Below are 7442 nucleotides of genomic sequence, written 5' to 3'. Positions count from 1 at the left end.
TTGAGAAATAGTGGCTAGGTGTTTTGTAGAATGGCCCTCAAATGGGATTTTTCTCTTGGTTAGGATGGAGTTCTGTCTTTTTGGAAGGAAGACCACAAAGGGAAAGTGTCATTTTCACCACATCCTATCAGCGGTGCATGCAGTCAACATGACTTCTCACTGTCGACGCTAATCTCAAGGCTCTATTTGTCAGATTACACCACTGTAAGATTATACTTATTTTTCTCCCCTTTTCTACCCTTTTAACATTTCTTACAAGGCAGGTCTGCTGTCAATGAATCCTCCCAGTTTTCACTTTTAAAAGAAAAAGTCTTTATTTCTTCTTGACTTTGGAAAGGTAATTTCATTGGATATAGGATTCTAGGCAGGTTTTGTTGTTGTTGTTGTCATTGTTCAACATTTTTCAGTCTATCTCTTGTAGTTTGCATTAGTTCTGAGTAGAGGTCCGCAGTAATACATCTTGTTCCTCTCTAGATAAGGTGATTCTTTTTTTGCTCTCACTTTTCACAAGAACTTCTCTTTGTTTTTGATTTTTCTGCTGTTTGAGTATTATAACCCCAAGTGTGTGGTTTTTTGGTATTTGTACTGCTTTGTGTTTTCTGAGCTTCCTACATCTATGGCTTAGTGTTGGTTATTAATTTTGGAAAATTCCTGGCCATTATTACTTCAAATCTTTCTTCTAATCCATTCTTTCTTCCCCTTTCTAGTATTCTAATTACATGTATATGACACTTTTTGAAATTATCCTACAGTTCTTGGACGTTAGGCTTTGTTTCTTTCGTTAGTTTTTTTGCATTTCAGTTTGGGACATTTCTGTTGACTTAAAGTTAATCGCATTGGTTCTTCTCTCAGACATTTCCAGTCTACTGATAAGTCTCTCAAAGGCAATCTTCATTTCTACTCCCATGATTTTTTTTGTTGTTTTTTTGGGGGGAGTTTGTTTTTTAGCACCTAATATTTATTTTTTTCTTAGACTTTACAACTCTCCACTTAATTGCCCATCTCCTCTTACATACTTTTCCATATTCCCTCAAATATTAATCATAGTTATTTTAAATTCCCTGTCAGATCATTCCAACATCTGTGTTGCATTCAAGTCTGGTTCTGATGTTTGCTTTGTCTCTCTAGAATGTGTTTTTACTTGCATTTGGCTTGTCTTATAATTTTTTGTTGGAAGCTATACATATTATATTGGGTAATAGGAACTGAAGTAAATGGGCCTCTAGAGTGAGGTTTTATGTTAATTTGCTGGGAGTTGATCTCTGTTTAATATTTGAAATAGCAATAGGTGCCAGGGGCCTTGAATTCCTCAAGTTTCTTTGTTTTTGACTCCCCTCTTGAGTTTTGTCACACTTAACTACTCCCCTCGGAGAGAATTTACATCTTCCAGCTCCAAGTCTGCAACCCTAGGGAGTATCTCTTTCTCGGGCTAGGCCATGCTCAGCCTCTAGCAATTTGTCAGTTGCCATCTAAGTGTTCCTACTGGTTTGGCTCCACAGGCATCTGCTTCTGAAAGCAGATCTCAGCTCTGACTCTGGATTCCAGATTTGGGGGTGCCAATCTGTCCTGTGACTTCAGTTCTCTGATGAGTCCAAGAAAAATCATTGATTTTCAGTTTGTTCAGCTTTATGTTGTTATAAGAATAGGAGTGACCCAGAAGTGAAACTGGAAGTGTCCTAGCAGCAGAGATATTTTGATAGATATTGGCAAGTTGCCTTCCAAAGATTTTTCACCAACTTACATTCCCGTCATGATGTGTGCAATGACTTCAATATATACTTCTTTTTAAATATCTTGACATCTACACTTGCTAATATTTGACCTTGAGACTGAGATAAACTTTAAAAAAGAGTGGAGAAAGTGTTAAAGATAACTTATTTTCAAAATGCAAATGCATTTTTGTTATGTATTCACATCATTACGTTTTATTATAATGGTGGTAGCTGTCTATTTTGATTTCCAAAGGGACTTATTAGCTTGACCAAAAGAAAGAGGAAGTGGGGGTGGAGTAGATTGGGTTCTAATAAGAATTCCTCCAGTTATGCCCTTTCTTAGTTAAAAGAAATTAATAGGCAGGAACACTGATTTTACTGAGAAATTGGTGGATTTGCATGCATTTGGATTTACACGTACAAAATGTGTCAGAATTTTTTATAAGTTAGGAATCAAAATTGAAATTTCTGATCTTGGTCTGGCTTTGGGAGGGAGCATAGCTCAGCTATTGTGTGCATGCAGCATACTAATCCTTGATAGTTCCAAACCCTGCCTCTTCTTTATTTTTTAAAACGAAAATATTCTGTTAGAATTTCTCTTAGTTTCCTTGATTATTGCCAGGAAAGTAATGAGTGCTTTTCCCCCATCTCTCCTTCCATGCAGAAATGATGAAGCAGAATGAGTAGATTTTTTTCTCTTTTTTCCACATTAATGTTATTTTTCCATAAATGCTTTTTCTGTAACTGGAAAATGCACTTCAAAATCCAGTAAATGCTTTTTTAGTCAGCAAATAGCAAAATTCCAGCAAGCCAATGATCTTTCTGTTGGACATAACTCTTCAACCAATATTTTACCTCACTGAAAATTTTATCCTGAAAATGGTTCATCTTTGGTGTTAGGTAGAATGGATGAAAAGAAAGGTCTGATATTTCAGGGCCAAAATGCAAAAAAATAAAAATAAAAAAGAGTCAAAGACTTTGAATGATCTAGTCATCTTAACTCAAGCTTATTTTATTCCCAAAGTAAAAGAAGTGGAGACTGTTTTAAATGGGTTGTTTAATTCTTGTGAAGAACCACAGTGTCATTCGTTCACTCGCTGATATAAATGTCTACTTATGGTACATAAATTCTATATTCTAAGGAATGTTAAAATGCTCTCCAACCCTGTAAAAAATATGTTATGTAAAGGAAATGAAATATGAAACAAAGCCAAAACTCTTATAGCAGCTTTGTTTTGTTAAGTTCTGTGTTCATAAGATATTGTCAGCCGTGATGAAATGTAGGACTTTACTAAATGTTATCATTTAATGACATGGAGTATGAAAAAATAAAACAAGTCACACTTGACGTTGTGGTTGGGACAAACTGAAGAAGTTATTTCCACATTTAATGACAATATTGCTATAAGCAGTGTTGAAAGCTGGCCAATGTTCAAGTTTAAAAAAAAAATAATTCAGGTTCTACCCCCTCTGACCATAGAAGTATATGTATCTTGTAGTTTAAAGCATCACAAAACAAAAATTAAAGCTTTCATCTGGATGCTGGTCTCATTCTTTTAGGCACTGTATTTTACTAAAAACAATTTTCGGACCTAAGGATTTGAAGTAAATACGAATTATTTTTTAAGAGGTTATGCAGCCAATAAAAGTAAGTTTAATTACCCAAATGAAAACTTACTATACGAACATAAGGCCTATCACTCCCAAATCCCTCTGCTTCTGTTTTAACAGAGTTTCTGAGTGGGAGAATGTTCTGAAATCGCCCACTTTACAGCTCACTTTCTAAACCAGAAGCCTGGGATTAGAGGGATTTTATCCATCTACAGATAAGCAACAGTAGTTAAAATATCTTCTACATTCAGCCATCAGGAATCACCTTTGCTCTATCATCTTTCCTCAATTCAAAAAGAAGTTTCTGAAAAGGTTCTCACGCTACTAAACGTTATACTTCAATATTTGTTTATCCCATCAAAACTGTGGCACCTAGAATTTATGTGTCTTCTCTTTTTCTTGACTTGAATAGAAAATATCATTCCAGAGAAAGCTAAAAACTTAGAAAGTCAATACTAATCCTAAAACTAGAAAGTCCTTATATCATGAGAAAAACAATACTAGGAATATTGGTGCCATTTGGATGTACAGTCCTGCCAAACGAATTCGAACCCTAAGTTTAACAAGAGGCTTATTGATGAGAATCTAGTTAATTTCATGATGATTTGGGGGCTGACATTTAGTTGGTGAATTTATAGAGTAAAGATTAAGTACTTTCAATAAGCGATATATCAAGTCTTTATTTGTGAGCTAGATTATTTTCATTGTGAACAGACTAGGAACAAGGATAGGGAATGAGAAGAAACAGGGAAAGAGAAGTGAGAAATAGAGTTGTTTTTCGCTGTTGGAAAGATGGGCATTTCATATTGGCCATCCACTCTCAGATGCAGTAGTGAGGAGGTATTTGAAATAACGACCAACCCGTGGAGAAGAAGAGTTCTGCTGCCTTCTCAAGCACGTGTGCAGTAACTACCAACTCTTTCTGGAGACCCATTGCCTCCGTTTTTTTTCTTGATCAGTCTGACTGCATTTTAGCTCCTCCAAGGAGGGGGTCACTGTTCAGAACCAATTGTTTCTTTTGCCCTCTTCTTACTGATTTTACCTTCTTGAGCTCCCGTAGTGGCATACTGCAACATCTGAACCTAGAGAAGCCTATACTGTTGAAAATGTATCATTCCTAGCTTGTTTGATGCTATCAAATATAACATTTGCTGTTGCAATGAAACTGGGTTCCGTGTAGAATAATGAACTCCAATGTAAGGAAACATGGGGTTATGTCCCATCTCTACCACTTGATAGGTGCATGTCCTTTCATTGAAGTATGTTATTCTCTGAGTTCTTATTTTCTCTTGGCAAGTGAGTATAATAATACCACTTGCTTCATGGGTTTTAAGTCATTATTGCATGAGCTCCTGCCTGAATAGTGCTTAGCATGGAGCATGGGATATAATAGATACTCCCTGAATGTTACTGTATGAAAGAGATTGAACAAATAACACTGCAAATCTACTCTAACTAGAAGGAAATTGAGTACAGTACCCACGTCTTGTTTAAAGCAATTCCTTGAAAATGTGGCGAAGTGTTTTAAGATGAGAGGATACGCATCTTAGAACTCAAGTGTTGAGTGTGCAGCTTTCGGGATTCAAGCCACAAACTAGAGGGCTCAGAACAGTGGCGGGTTCTGATTCCGATAGCTGATAGAGCCTAACCACAATCCATTAGGCTAAGGCATCAGATAAACTTGTGGTATTCTTAACGCCAGTCATTATTAATTAATTTAAATATTAAAGCAGGGGTGCATCCCCGGGGGAGTTCCTGCCACTTAAGGAAGGTCTTATGGCTTTTATCAAACAAGGTCCAAAACAGATGATCCATTTTGTGACGCTGCTCCTTACAGGCTGACTTAATGAAACAGAACTTTCAGAAACTTCCCTTCTGGAATTATTGAGATTTGGCCTTTTAACTACACATCATGACTCAGAAACAGAAGCAAAGAAAAAAGCTAAAGAATCAATCATTATTTTTTAGCCCGTTACTCCTTGCTAATTTCGAGTGGACTTGTGTTTCTATAATAAAGTATGACTTGGAATTTAAAAGATATATGCTAAGTAATATAAATATTGCTCTAGTTATTAGGCTCAGTGCTCCAATTTTGTTCTTTGTGATCTCCTCCGGTTGTATGATGTAGTCGTGGAGGGGTCAAAGGGGGTTAGTCATTTTTCATAGCCGTAGTTCGTTCATTTGTTATTTTTTATTTGCTTATGGCTACTCAACAATGCTCTTTCCCAGTCTTTGACATTTAGTCCTGTGGGTCAGCAGATGACATAAAAAGAAATTAAGTACTAAGTTGTAAATTGACTCTTTTTTAAGCAGTCTGGTGGAAATTTTGATAGAAAAGCGACAGTTAAACACAACTGTTTAAAATAAAGTTTGTGAATGATGCATGGTTTCCAATAATCTATTCTTTCCTTTTTCTCCTGTACCACTGATTATCAAGATTTCGATAACAATAAATAAACTCTCCAGATGCAGAGGATAAAACTGCCAGTCAACATTCTCTGCAGTCTTTTATGAGTTCCTGGATGAGTGCCTTCCTATTTTTTCCTGGTAAGGAAATGTGTCCGGCATGCCTTATGCTGGGTACTTCAATATTAACTCTTTCCTCAGGACCTTCTACTTTAACATCTACAAAGTCATAAATGCTCGCTGACATATACAAAAACGCTATATAGATACTATTGCCAAGAACTTTCTTTAAGCGAGTCATATGCCGAGGCGGTGAAATTCAAAGGAAGCAAAAGAAACACTCTTTAATATTCCTGTGATTCCTATGAAAAGCCCTTCAGTGTCCTACTGTCTTTCATTTGTTTGTTTGTTTATTTTTAAGTAGGCTCCACACCGGGCTTGACCTGAGCTGAGATCAAGAATCAGAAGCTTAACCAACTGGGGCGCCTGAGTGGCTCAGTCCGTTAAGCGTCTGCCTTTGGCTCAGGTCATGATCCCAGGGTCGTGGGATCCCTACTCAGCGGGAGCCTGCTTCTCCCTCTCTTCCTCCATTGTGCTCTCTCTATCTCTGTCACTATCTGTCTTTCTCTCTCAAATGAGTAAATAAAATCTTTAAAAAAATAAAAAGAAGCTTAACCAACTGAACCACCCAAGAGCCCCCAGTAGCTGAGTGTGTTACACTCCACATGAAGAATCAAAGGGTAACGTTCAACCTATTCCCTCTTGCATTGTCCTTGCCATCTTGCTCCCTGGTTGACAAGGGAGCCCTCTGGGCTCGAACTTCCTCTACCCAAAATGCAAAGTGGACAGTGGACTAGCTACGTGGATCATTACAGAATCTTGAGTGAGCGAGGTTAAAATGCATAATAGTCATTAGGATGTTAGCTCAAATCATTTCAGTCTTCATTTTTAATATAATAAGTCTTTGACTCAGGGAGCTGAATGATTTCTCCAGGTGGGGTTCCCTGCCATTGGTTGGTCTTACTGCCTTAGTTTCTATGAGGTTAAGTTATAAATTGCACTGTTATTAGTCTTACTGCCTTGTTTCTATGATGCTAAGTTACAAATTGAGGAAGGCTTTGCAAATCCCAGAGAGCTTTCTGAAATAGCTTTGTAGTCAAAATAAGAAACAATTACTGGGAAGAAGCAGTTTCTTTAGACAATAGGAATATCAGTCCATTGCTCCCAGGGCTGGCATCATGAGCGCACAAACCTACGGGGGCTCACGGGAGGGCCTCAGGCTTGGTGTAGGAGCTGCCTCTGGGGACAAGGGTGCAGAAGGCCGGCTGAGGACAAAGCACCAGCTGACACCCCGCAACCTCCCCGCCCCCCCCCCACTCCCGGATGGGATCTGTGTGACATTCTTCCCGGAAGCTCCCAGCTATCTTCATGCTAATGCCTTGCTAGAGGGAAAAACAACCTTAACTTGACAATGGCAAGTCTCCAGTATCCTGTGAATCTTCTTTAACATATGAAAATCCTTTTGGAAACTCCCTTTTCCTTACCTCCCCCAACTCCCAAGTACATATTCAGTCATTCCTCACAACCCCAGAGCGGCAGCTCTTTCTGTCCCCAGGTCCCATCCCCGTGCTTTAATAAAACCACCATTTTTGCACCAAACATCTCAAGAATTATTTTTTGGTCGTGGGCTCCAGACCTCAGCCCCCCGAACTT

Source organism: Ailuropoda melanoleuca, chromosome 10 (assembly GCF_002007445.2).
Source record: "Ailuropoda melanoleuca isolate Jingjing chromosome 10, ASM200744v2, whole genome shotgun sequence".
Taxonomy (NCBI): domain Eukaryota; kingdom Metazoa; phylum Chordata; class Mammalia; order Carnivora; family Ursidae; genus Ailuropoda; species Ailuropoda melanoleuca.
Note: the sequence above shows the minus strand (reverse complement) of the source record.